The 13,638-nt window shown below is 53.3% G+C and overlaps 1 non-coding gene across 1 annotated transcript; it reads left to right on the plus strand.

Annotated features, from left to right (window-relative positions):
• The first annotated feature begins 12,933 nt into the window (after window positions 1-12,933).
• LOC147701645 (U6 spliceosomal RNA) lies at window positions 12,934-13,040 on the plus strand. Its single transcript, XR_015298483.1, has one exon. It is a non-coding gene; the product is annotated as a U6 spliceosomal RNA (small nuclear RNA).
• Window positions 13,041-13,638: the final 598 nt, after the last annotated feature.

A 13,638-nucleotide genomic window follows, 5' to 3' on the forward strand; every position in this document is an offset into this window, starting at 1 on the left:
TGTCCATTTGAATATTTTTCTTTACAAAGTTAGCCTCTTTTTAGTATGCACACAATGAAGTGCATTTTTTAACCACTCCTGTATGTTACGCTGGTATGTATTGTAATTGAGGACTACAGTTATATCTGTAAACCAATTTAGTCTTTCTGTCCTACTTGTCTGATTTCTACTTTGCTTCTATTGCTTTTGTATGCAGTGCTTATATATGCATTTAACTATTATATTGCTAACAAAAGCTGTGATCTATCTCTCTTACTCTCTCTCCCTTCCCCTCTCTACCTCAATTCCTCCTATCTATCTATCTATCTATCTATCTATCTATCTATCTATCTATCTATCTATCTATCTATCTATCTATCTATCTATCTATCTATCTATCTATCTATCTATCTATCTATCTATCTATCTATCTATCTATCTATCTTCATAAATCTATCTTTTTATTTATCTATACAATCCACTCTATATGTCTTTACAAACCTCTGTTTAGCTGTCTTTTCAACTCTCGAAACCTAGGGTCGCCTTCTGAACCCAACTCTGCTTGACCTCCCTGGCAGGTAAGATATAAATTAAATATCCATCACTAGCTAGTATAGTCATTGTTCGCGCTTTAGAAATACCAGTATTTAATTGAGAGAAGGGATGTGAAGCAGCAGCCAGTGCGGCTGACTCCAGAGCATGGGGCTTGCGGTTCTGTGGTGAGCCACCCGGCAGCTACAATACAATGTTTGCATGCACCTCCCTGGGCCGGGCATGGACCAGGAAGTATTTAATAAAGGTTGACGTCAGCACACGTGGCTGACAGCATGGACCAAGTATCTGTGTGGATGTTCCTTGTGTGTGTTCTGCTACTAGGCCCATGCTGGTCCAATACCCCTGCCTATCCCTAATGGTGCAATATTGAGTATTTGTTACGGCGCACCCCTGTAGCGGGACTTGGGGTGTCACATTGGCGGTGAGGCGGGATCAGACTCCATGAGCAATCACGTGGCTGGCGCGTGAGTTGTCCTTGTAAGCAAGCGAGCAGCTGAAGCATGGAGAGCAACGCGGGCATCCCACTGAAAGAGAAGGTGTGGGCTGTGAATTGTGAACCGAGGTGGCCATGTCAGATTCACCTGGCAGAACTGCTGAGGCAGGGGCGGCTGGAGGGAGGCCGAGCCACGCGGCTGGTAAAACTCTACCGGAGTTCAGTCAGCTGGCATTCCCCGCGACAGCATCACCGTGATGGAAGAAGTGACTGGGGCAGTTGGAAAACTATTTTGTTGCTACCCGAGAGACGGACGACACGGTGAAGAGGTAGTTGATGTTAATAATAGGTGGTGACGAACTATATGAGCTGTTCCAGGACCTGACGGATACCGGAGACAGTGAAGACTACAACAAGGCCTTAAACCGGTACTTTGATCCACAAGTGAACTCTGATTAGGAACATTTCAAGCTGTACCGAGCCAAACAACGGGGGGAAGAATCGATCGACATGTACTATGCAAGGTTAAGAAAACTGGTCAGCACCTGTTGTGGGGTCGATCGAGCCTTCGAGATGAAGGCCCAACTGATCGCAGGGTGCAAGTCACCGGAACTGCGCAAGCTGATCCTCCGCCAACCGGGGATCACTTTGGAAGAAATACTGATCCTGGGAAGGTCGCACGAACTGGCGGATGTACGCGCAGGAGAAATGGAAATGGAGCTTGCGAAGAAGTCACGAGGAAGTCAGCCTTTTATTTCCAACTCCTATCAAGGAAGAGAGGTTCGAGGCACTGAAGAAGGCGTATGGCCGAGGGGACGGAAATGGAGCCAAGACGGAGGAGAGGTGCCGGAGGCGTGAGTGCCAAAACTGTGGCATCGGGCCAATGCTCTGAGAGTATGCCCGGCACAAGGGAGGCAGTGCCTGAACTGTAACAAATATGGACATTTTACCAAGGTATGCCAGAGTGGTAAACCACAGAGCGGCAGCAGACCTCAGGAGTTGAGGCCCACCAATTGAGCCAAGAAGGTACAGGTGGAGGGAGAGGAGGCCAGTAGGGGGCAGCAGTCGTCAGCGACGGGCGATAAGGAGGGCAACGTATTCGTAATTTCACACATTTGAGGAGTTAACACCACAAAGCGACCACCCCCTACCTGCCAAGTATGGATCGGGGGATCCTGCATAAGGGCGCTGATTGACACAGGGGCATCGGTAAACATACTGGATGCGGATCAGTGTAAGAGAAGAGACTTAAGCTGAGACCCCGACTGATGCCGACAACAGCCCGGATCTTGACATATGGAGGAGATACTCCGATTCCGCTACAAGGGGAAGTTGATGCAGAAGTGAAATACAAAGACAGAGTCATGGCCACCCGGTTCTATGTAACCTGCGACAGGGCTGGGTCATTATTAAGTTGCCACACTGCCGAAGATCTAGGCCTAGTGATGTTCACGAAACACATACATCGATCCCAAGCAGACACACTACTAGAGGAGTTCCCCGAGCTGTTCAGGTTACTTGGATGCCTGAAGGGAGTAGAGGTCCAACTCCACATTGACGAGTCGGTAGCGCTTCGCAACACGAGGGTACCGTTCCACCTCAGACTGTTGGTGGAAGCGGAGTTTGAGCACCTGGAGAGGGAAGGAGTCATCGAGAAGGTGTCAGCACCCATGCCGTGGGTGTCCCCCTTGGTGATAGCCCTCGAGCCGAAACAGCCAGGGGCCATCCGGCTGTGCGTGGACATGCGGCTGACGAACAAAGCCATTCGCCGGGAGAGGCACATCACTCCAAACATCGACGAGATTGTGACTGATTTGAATGGGGCGCAGTGGTTCTCAAAAGTCGCCTTGAACTCGGAGTACCATCAGCTGATGTTGGCAGAAGAAAGCAGGTACATCACAATGTTCTCCGCCCATGTGGGACTGCGTCGCTTCAAGAGACTGAGCTTTGGGGTGTCTTCGGGGGCGAGGTGTTCCAAGAGGCCATGAGAGAAGCGCTGTCCGGTTTAGTTTGAGTTATCAATGTGAGAGTTATCAACGTGATCAATGACATCCTGATCTTCTCTAAGTCACTGGAGGAGCATTATGTGCAGCTAAGAGCCACTCTGAGGCGACTGGTGGAACAAGGCCTAACACTGCATCAAGCTAAGTGCGAATTCTATGCCGCAGAAGTTGAATTCTTTGGATACCGGTTCTCGGCCAAAGAACTACAGGTGGATCCCTCCAAGGTAGAAGCCATTAGGACGTCAGCAATCCCTCAGACGCCCTTAGAAGTGAGAAGTTACCTGGGAATGGCCAACTACTGTGGCGGATTCATTCCACGACTGGCTACCATTTCAGAACCTTTGTGGCAACTAACCAAAAAAGACACTACCTGGCAGTGGACGGACATGGAGGCCCAAGCATTTGCCAATGTGAAGAAGGCTTTATTAAAAGGGGCCACAGTGGCGTATTTCCGGCCGGGAGTGGCCACAGAACTGATAGTGGATGCTAGCCACATGGGGTTGGGAGCCGTGCTCCTGCAGAGGTCAGGCGAGGAGTGGGTGCCCATTGCCTATGCCAGTCGGTCACTCACAGTGGTGGAGACCCGATACGCGCAGATTGGGAGAGAAGCACTAGTCATCCGCTGGGCATGTCATCACTTTCACATATACCCCTGTGGGCACGGTTTCACCGTTATAACTGACCACAAGCCGCTGGTACCCCTCTTTGCGGGAATGGCATGGAGCGGACCACCGCAAATCGAAAGGTGGGCCGTATAGATCCAGCAATATCAGTTTGAGGTGGTTTACCGTCCGGAAGCAAGCAACCCTGCAGATTATATATCGAGGCACCCTCTGGCTCCAAGTGGAGTACAAGGGCTGGAGGTGGATGAGGGTGCTGAAATCTATGTGAAACAACTGCTGGAAGATACTCGCCCACAAGCGTTCCCTTTGGAAGACATCCGGAAGGCGTCGGCCAAAGATGAATGCCTACAAATGGTGAGCCGCACGCTACAGATTCACCAGTGGAAGTGGTTCCTGAGCGGGAATGAACGGAGGTAGGCCAAGGAAAAGGAATACTGGGAGATCATGTGGAGGTGTCAAGGAGAGCTGAGTGCGGCAGGAAATGGAGTAATCCTGCGGGGTTCACGGATCGTACTTCCTGCCATTCTCCAAGAGCGCACAATCGAGTTAGCACATCAGGGACGCCAGGGAATCGAGAAGACCAAAGCTCGACTGAGGACAAAGGTATGGTTCCCAGGTGTGGATCAAATGGTAGAAGACAAGGTCCGGCGATGCCATGCATGCCTCATCATGGGGGCAGACCCTCCGGAAACTCCTATTGTCAACGAAGGGCCCAGCCTGTCAAAATGGGAACGAGTGAGCTTGGATTAAGGGAGTTTCTCCGATGGCCAGCAAACGGCAGTGTTGGTGGACAGCAATTCGAATTTCCTGATAGTGGAGTTACTGGCCTCGACAGAGTTTGAGTGTTTACAGCCTGCACTGGAGCAGACGTTTGCTTTGCTGGGGCTGCCGGCAGAGATCCGTACAGCTAATGGACCGCCATTCCAAGGACAAGAATTTCAGGATTTCCTCGTACAACATGGCATCAGACACCGTAAAATAACACCATTGTGGCCGCAGGCAAATGGGGATGTGGTAAGGTTTATGCGGACACTGAAAAAGGCATTACGGATCGGGGTAGCCCAGGGTGTCAATTTGGAAAACTGTCTATATCAGTTCCTGAGAGCCTACCGCCAAACCCCTCATTGCACCACAAACTGTTCTCCTCATGACATAGTTCTAAAGAGAGCGGTGAGGGATGGAATACCCAGCAGTTAATCATGGACCCCAGCGGTTATAGATGTGGAACGATCCCAGGCCCGCTGCAAAAACAACAATGACAGAGCCAGCCAGAAAAGAGGGGCTCGACTGGCCGACATTCAGGTCGGGGTCTATGTGGTGCGGAAAGATCGGCACCCGGGATCTAAGTTCCGCACACCTTTTGAGCTTGACACATGGAGAGTGGTGAAGGTACAAGGGACTCTAGTAGTGGCTGAGAAAGGGCAACAACGTATAACCCGCAACGTCTTGTGGTTCAAGAAGGTCCCCAGGCCAAGTGACATGGCGACGGAACCCGAGGTGTATATGTGGAGAGAGGACGAAGCAGAAGTGTCGGGGCGGAGGCCAGGCAATGGGAGAGCCCCCAAACACAAATGACGCAATGGCTTAGCCAAATGAAGCTGTGCCCCAAGATAACAACTGTCAGGAGGGGGCTTAGTGCGGAGAATGGAGGAGCCAACACCATCGCTATGATTTCCGCAACAACCCAGTGCCGAACACCAGGCTGCAGGACTTTGTGCGGTAAGGCTCGTCGGAGTGAGGGGTGGGGCTACCCAAATGTTGCAACAGGACTGGCCGTATTACTGTGTGATTTTGTCTGTTGTCAAATTGCCAGGTTGGATGGGATGTGGTGAGCCACCCGGCCGCTACAATACAACGTTTCCATGCACCTTCCTGGGCCGGGCGCGGACCAGGGAGTATTTATCAAAGGGTGACGTCAGTGCACGTGGTTAACGGCACAGACCGAGTATCTGTGTGGATGTTCCTTGTGTGTGCTCTGCTACTAGGCCCATGCTGGTCCCCAACCCCTGCCTATCCCTAATGGTGCAATACTGAGTATATGTTACGGCGCACCCCTGCACTGGGACTTGGGGTGTCACAGGTTCGATCCCCGGCGCCAGGTTATTCCCAGCACCATATGACTCTGAGCAATAGCTCACTTAATCTTCCGGTTGGCCTCAGCGCCTTGACGCCCTTAGGGGTAATTGTTCGCGCTTTACAAATACAAAATCCGGGTATTGAATGTAACCAGCACTGAATATGAACTATACCTCTAGAAGTCAGTCTGCTCATGAATGCTTTCTAGAAACTCGTGTGCCCTATCTATTTCTCTCGTCCCTGATGCTCACGGAGGCATAAAAAGAATAATTATCCAGGTTCTTTCACGGCCTCCGTTGTGAAAATGACAGCTTTATAAATGTTGTCCGGCATTTCAAAACAGAAAAAATATATTTTGTAGGTGAATACCGCCATCTAGCGGTGCTAAAGCGTTCAGAAACATTTGCAGTTCCAAAGCAACTAAGTACGCCTCACATGTTATGTAACATGCAGTGAGTGACATAACTCTGGCTTCTGATGTGAAAGTAAACAAATGGGTCATAATTGTTTTTAAACATATTTTTATGAACATACATATGAAGTAGATAATATTTAAGTAAAAATGGTGAACGAAGTCTAACATATTTTCCAAACTTTAAAAAAATGGCCTTTCAGCAGTCCAATGGTGCGTGCAAAAGAGTACATGAAGGAAGGTTCAATGGTTCGATTGAAATTTGAATGGTGTAAAGAAGAAGACAAACCCCATGTATAGTGAGCGTAGCAGGAATACATTGAAATTGGAGAAAGAGAGAGGCGCAGATGCTTTCCAAACCATGAACAGAGCCACACAGCCAACAGCCATAGAAAAGAGCAGATGAACATGAAAGCTATGTAGATTGGCAGACTCGACTCCCACAGTCACTAGAAATATGCTCAATTGCTCTCCAGAATCACATAGAGGAGCGGGCAGAAGCTAGAGAAAAGGAGGTGAAAAGACACATACAACAAGTATAGAGAGGAACAAGCACATACAAGAGCAGAGAATGATATATCCCAAGACCAGAGAAACTCAGGCCCAGATTTACTTTGTGACAGATTGCAGTGCTGCGTTGTACAAAGGGCGATAAATAGCACAGCTCCATATTTAGTAGGAGTCGCCTGCCGCTGATGTCACTTGTGGAGCTCAAGCTAAAACCTGTCTGTTCTGTGTGATGGTCATCCTTGCACTATGGAGCCAGCAGTGTCTAACATAGGATCTGTACTTAAGGTGCATACTCCACTACAATGTCTTAATACAGACAACTGCACAGGGGACAGGCATGCAATGTCTGCTTTAGGTTATCGAGGAGTATCCAGCTATGTGTCTTTAGTAGATCTGACTTTGTGCCACAATCAATGGTTCTTGCGCCGCTTCAGTCTATACATGTCCTCTTTGCATAGATTAAAGGGTCCTCAGTTGCAGAGGAGAAGAAAGTTCCTGGAGACACCCTCACATGGATCGCATCCTTCCTCCCAGGATGAACCCAGAGAATACACAATCACCTCCATTCACTTCGGAATCCAAGAGCACAATCTGCGGCATCCCTCAAGGCTCATCCTTCAGCCCCACCTTGTTTAATACGCACAACACCCCCCTGGCCAACATCGTCAGAACCCATGGCCTCAACATCATATCCTACGCAGATGACACCCAGCTCATCCTTTCGCACTCAGAATATCCATCCACTTCTAGAACCAACTTCCACAACTGCCTGACAAGCGTCGCCAACTGGATGAAGTCCAACTGCCTGAAGAACAATAGGGTCAAGGCGGAGGTGCTGATTTTTGGACACAACTCCTCCCCGTGGAAAGACACTTGGTGTCCCTCCAAGTTTGGACCTACACCCACACCCACACCAACAGACCACACCCACATCCTTGGCATCATCCAGGACAGTATATTTAACATGAAATGCCAGATCAACTCAGTCGCCTCCACCTACTCCCACATTCTTTGTATGCTACAAAAGATCTTCAGATGGTTCCCCATCAAAACCAGAAAGGCTGTCACTCAAGTCCTAGTCACCAGCCAACTGGACCACAGCAGTGTACTCTACGCAGGGCTTACCAACCAACTCCTAAAGAGACTGCAGATGATACAGAACTCAGCTGCTTGACTCATCCTTGATCTCCCCAAACGGACCCACATCTCCCCCCCCAGTTTGAAGCAAGGCTGACTAAATTATACAGCAACAATAGGCAAATTATGAAGTGTTGTGTGGCACATTTCTTGATTGCATTACTTAATTATTTTATAATTTTTACTCATGGTAACACTGTCTGGGCAAAGATTTCACCTCATTAGAACCAGTTAAACAACTAAATACAGCAATACACAACTGAAAGGTGACTAGTCATCTGTTGCAAGGCGCCTTCCAAAACACGTGAACACGTTTTAACATTTTTAGTAACTTTCAATCTGTTTGAGCTAGAAACAACTTTTTGTTTTAAAGTCTGCCGATTATGCAGAAGATGGCAGATTAAGTTACACATGCAGCAAATCCATATTTATGTGGAAAATGCAGCACCACCAGAATCACGTAAGTCCAGTGTCCCTGGTCAATGCATCTCTGTTGTTTGCAGTCACTGAAAGCCTCATCAGTATTATCGTATCCCTGCTTATGACAAAGTAGCCAGATTCTAGGGTTCCAAAAATGAATCCATCTTGACCCCGATGTACTCGCTAATCACTGCCCAATTATTGACTTCACCCTGCTAGACGTAATTTTATGACGTGCTTGGAGTTTCAAATCCACATGAACCAGCATCGGATACTTCAAATGGAATTTGGAAGTTCAACCACCCAGGTGACCAATGACTCCTTCCATCTCGGCCTGCTGCCTGTGCTTAAGCATTGGACAGGTTTGGGTACTGTTGATCTCCAGGTTGTCTCTTTTACATTCTCTTCTCACATGGACAACCATACAGTCGAGTACGTTTTCTTCTTTTTCATTTCCTGCCGACAAATAGAGACCAGTGAACATACATTACCTCCTCGTAAGTCTTCCTCGCCACATGAGTTACATAGTGAGCTTTAGCTCCACAACAGAACCCTCCAAAGCAAAAAGAAACCACCTCCCACCCCCTCCCAACATGGCCGACCAGTCCCACCTGACCTCTATAAGAGGCGGACCGGCCCAACCAACAGCCTGTTTTTTTTGTTCTGCGCGATTCTCTCCAGAGCGCTGTTCAGGTAAGATGGGCCGGCGTGAGCTGGCCCTGGGGTTTAGGGTGGAGGACCTGCTCTAGCGGTCTCTGGTGCCTTATGCCTAAAAAATCCCCCCCCCTCTTCCTTCCCCCGGTCCTGTGGGACCGGTTAGGTGCTGCTATAGCATGCCAAGGGTCTACAGGGGGGGGGGGGGGGGGGCGGCCGGGGGTGTGAAGGGTTGTACATGCCCAGGTCTCCCCCGGTCGTTACTGTTGGGCCCTAGCCTGTCTGTGGGCTTTTTGGGTTCTGCGCATTCTCCTGTGTGTTGTACATGCTGGTGGTTGTAACTACCCTCTAATAGAGGTGTTTCTTGTGTTCCTGGCTCCCCTGGTTGGATATGCGCCTGGAATTACGCTCTGACTGCATGCCACGAGTTGTGGAGATGGGCGCTGACTCTCACCTGATGTTTCAGCCGTCTCAAGTGTATGTGTGTTTACATTTGTCGGCCCCACGGAGACGGATCACTTCTAATAAGTGAGTTCTCTATCTGTCACTGCTTACAGACATACTCACTAGAGCTTTCTGGGTGCATAAAAGTGTTTGCTCTTATGAGATTTGGCGCTGATGAGGACGAGTCCGGTGAGGGACTCGTATTTCATTTTTGTAATTTGAAGGTGCGCCAGGGGTTTGCGCCATGTTTTTTAACACTACCTCAGGCAGCAGAGGGCGCTGTGACACTGCCTGCGTGTGTACCTCGTCTTCTCCCGGTGCGGCGATAGACTCGCGGGGGGTTTGATACACGCATGGGCATGGATACGTGTTCCGCTTGTTTCGCTATGCGCGGCGGGCTGGGGCCTTACCTGTGTCAGCGGCGCTTCTGCACGGTGGACGCGCAGCTGGTGGTGCCGCTTGTCCGACTTCTAGAAGGGGTGTCCCAGGAGTGCACAAAGGTGCCTACCTTCTTGTCGATAGGCGGTACGGACCGGGCGCTCCCCTCCTGCGGGGACGCGGGTCGCTGCCGAGTCTCGCCTCTGCCTCCCTTCGTGGATTGTGGCTGCCCTACGGGCCGCGGCGGTTTGCCGCGCTGTGGTTGGCTCCGGGCGCCTCCCGCCTCTCGGGGGCGGGGTTCTGGTTGCCGCCAGGTGCGACCGGGGTTGTCCTTCTTCGGTCTTGGATTTCTCCGGCAGAAGCGTTCCATGAGAATACCGCAGCGGTTGGGACGCGGCGTACTGAGTCCGGAGCACCATTTCCTGTGAGGTGCATCGCTCACTGGTGAGTCTTGTGCCTTCGGTGCAGACGGTCCGCACAGGCCAGGGTTCGAATCCTGCCAATGCTGTAGAGGTATCCCGCGTGGATCTTTTCTAACAGTTTTTGTGCCCTGTAACTCCGGGCGGTTGGCATACAACACGTGTTGAAGGGGTAGTGTTTTATTCCTTCTGCGTGCAGCCATAGGGCCTGTGAGGTTGTCTCATTCACAGAGTGACTGTGCTTTTCTGGCGCGCTCTGAGGGGGCGCGGTGCTGCATGGGGTCAGGTCCCTTTTGTCCGTGTCCCATATTCTGGCGCCCTGGGGGACTCGCCCTGGGCCGTCTGGTTGCGCCGGTCGCGAGTGTTCCACTCGTGTTGTCCCGTTCTGCGGCTGTGGAGAAGCGAATCAGACCCTGGTGCAGTGGTCTGGCCCGGGCCCGGGGTTCGATTCCCCGCCTCGGCGGGTCTTGGACTCGATATCCCTGGGATCAGTTATTGCCTCTGGGCATGGCTGGTTTTTTTCTTTCTCTCCGCGTCGGCCCCACGGACTCCTCCTTGGGCCTCAGGGAGTTGGCCGGGTGGGGACTACCGGGGCTAGTGACTCAGTGGATTGATGCGTCTACTGCAGGGGCTGGTGTTGACCTCGTGGTCGCAGGTTCAAATACCGGCGGGCCCACTCGGCCTTTCAGCCGTCTGTGGTCAGTGAGATTATTTCCATTGCGTTGGGTAACAACTGACATCTGTTATTCAGCGCCAAGATTCCCGTAGGGGTGAATGGGCACCTTACTAGTACATGTGTTTTGTTATGAAACAGCGGCTTTCGTGCTTACGCCTTGTGCCCTTGCGGGGGGGTTGTGCGCGATTTTCGCATCATGTTGCGCTTCTGTGTAGTCCGGCTTGGCCCCTGCGCAGTTCAGGTGAGGACGTCCCGCCCTTGCAGGGGTGGGGTCCTTCGGCGGGTCCGGGCCCGAGTTTCGGCGGTAACCGGTCTCGTGCTGGTTCGGCCGCTCCCTGTCTCACCCTTAGAGACTGACTTTCGGCCCTCTCACTCCAGGGGGTCCCCTGGGGGGGAGGGGGGGGGGCGGTTGCCTCCGTTGCATACCGTCCTGGGACGTGGCTGTCCCGGTTCTTGGGCTCTTCGGGCTTGCTGTCCGGTCTTGCGGATTTTCCGCGGGGGAAGTGATTCAATCCCCGGCACCGGAGGCAGGTTAGCCCTGCACCATTTGACTCTGGGCAATAGCTTGCTTAATCTTCCCGAGGGCACCCAGTGCAGGAATGCCTTCGGGTAGCTGAGCGCTTTGCAATCACTGGATTTCCATTTTGTACCCACCGTCTCGACGGGTTGGGGTCCCCGCTCCTTCCCTTGTCTCTCCTGTAGGTTTTTCTGGGACCATGGATTGGCCTGTGGGGCCGGCCTGCGTGTGGGGGTCCCCGCTCTCGGTTGCAGGTGCTTCCATTGGGCTTGCCTTCTGGCCCGAACGGGGGGGGGAGCTGTGCTCCTGGCCCGCCTGGTGGATCTTATTCGCCGGGTGTGGGTCTTGGGGTTCCCTGTCTGGCCGTGTGCTTCCTCACGGCCTCGTTTTTGTCCCCCCCCCATGGGTGAGGCTTCACATCTGGCGGTGTCTCTCATCCGTCGGCTTCCTGGCCTATGTACGGTGGTCCCTTCGGTCCTCGTCTCGGGCTTGTCCTCCTTCGGGGGGCGTGTGCCTGGTCCTGGTACTTCCCTCTGGTTCTTTCAGGGGGGGGGCGTCCTTTGGCGCCGGGTCGTTTGGAGGTCGTTGGGTTCTCCTGCGGCCGCTCAGCACCTCGTGCTTCGGGGGTTGCTGAATGTCTTCCTGGCCGGCCGTCTTTTTGCTGTGCTCGCTTCGGCAGCACATTTACTAAAATTGGATGAGGTGACTGGCTTGGCCCCTGCACGTTTTCGTGTGGCATTCCATTTGCCGGTGCTTAGGTCCCCGGGTCTTGGTCGGGTTGGGCGCCCTGGTGGGGGTGTCACCGGTCCTGGCCCTTCGGGTCGAGTCGGGTCTGGCCTTCGTTGCCTGGTCTCGCCCTGCCCCGGTGGTGTTTCGATGCCTGGGGCCTCGGCTCGGTCTGCCTCCGAGGTCTCTGTTCACGGAGGGGGGGCTCGGCCCTCCGGCCCGGGTTCTACTCCTCCTTCCGGGTCCTTATTACCTGTCTTTCGCGTGGCCTTTCGGTCTGATGTACGCGTCTCCCCTGTGCCCTCTGAGATCGCGGGTCCTCGGCTGGATTCGCTTGGGCAGGGCCGGGGTGCTCATGGGTGCTCGGCTCGGCAGCGCATGGCCTTATTTTGGAACGTTGCAGTGGTGAGGTGCCTGGCACCCGCGCGTGGTTGCCACGCAAGTCGTGGTGCGTTCCTGTTTTTAGTTCCCGGCGGGGTCCGCCGCCCCGGGTACCCTCTCCTATGGCGAGCTGACGGTTCGAGCCTCCTGGCCGATCCCGGATCTTCCCATACCGTGGTTGGGTCCCCCGCTCTCGGCATCGGTGTTGAGCCGGCTCTTGTCGGCTGGCCTGCCTCCTTCGGCAGGCCCGGTTCTTGTGCGGAGGACGCTGCTTGCTCGGGGTTGTGGCTTTGCTACTGGGTTCCCGCAGGTCTTCCACGTGCTCTGCCTGTGCCCGGCGCTGGGCGCCCTTCTCGCGTGGGCGGGGTCGGCTTGGTGCTGTCCCCGCCTCCGTGGTCCCCTTGCGGGTCTTGGTTTTCCGGTCTGAGGGGTGTTCCTGGAGCGTGGCCCCTTCTTCCCTGTGGGCCCGGTGGGCGGCCTTGCGGGCCTTCCACAGTCCGGTGTTCGACGGCCTGGTTTCCCTGGTGGCTCGCTTGGCTCCGATGTTATTTCTCCTTCGCCCACGGACGCTCTGCCGGTCTCCCCCTTGGGTGCTCGCTTCGGCTGCACATATACTAATATTGGAACGTTACGGAGGAGATTTGCAGGGCCCCTGCGCAAGGGTGACTCGCAAATTCGTGAGGCGTTCCACATGAGTTTTCTCTCTCGTTCTACGAGCTCTTCGGGGTCCGCCCTTTTGGGCCCCGGCCCTCGGTGGCTTTGCGGTTCCTCGCCTTTCAGGTGGTTTTTCCCTGGTGGCAATGGTGTCTGCTGGGCGGATGGGCGTGCGGGGGTCGTTCCTCCGCTCCCCGCCCTTCTTGCGGGTTGTGCCGGACGGGGTTGTTCCTCCGGCATGTCCTCCGTGTCCTTCCCGGGGTTCCTTCCCTGGGGCCTCGGACTCAGGTGGTATCTTTGCCGCTTTTCCCGGCGTCGAGGTTCCTCCCTTGTCCGTGCTGGTTGTTCGGCATGCTGTTTTGGCTTCTCTTGGCCGCACGTCTTTCCTTTCCCGGTGGGATGACCTGTGTTGTGTCTTTTGGCCCGGTTCGTTCGGGCCACTAGCCCTCTTTCCACCTTGGTTCGCTGGCTTACACAGGCTAGCATCCTTCCCTATGCTTCGCTGGGTTCGGTGGATCCGGCCGGGGCCCAGGGTCGGTCCGCGAGGTGTGGCTCTGTTCCCTGGGCCCCCTTCATGGGTGTCTCCTCTGTGGAGTTTTATCTGGCTTCGGCGTGGTCGTCCCCCGCCTGGTACGTGGGTC

Source organism: Lissotriton vulgaris, chromosome 7 (assembly GCF_964263255.1).
Source record: "Lissotriton vulgaris chromosome 7, aLisVul1.2, whole genome shotgun sequence".
In the NCBI taxonomy this organism is placed as follows: Eukaryota; Metazoa; Chordata; class Amphibia; order Caudata; family Salamandridae; genus Lissotriton; species Lissotriton vulgaris.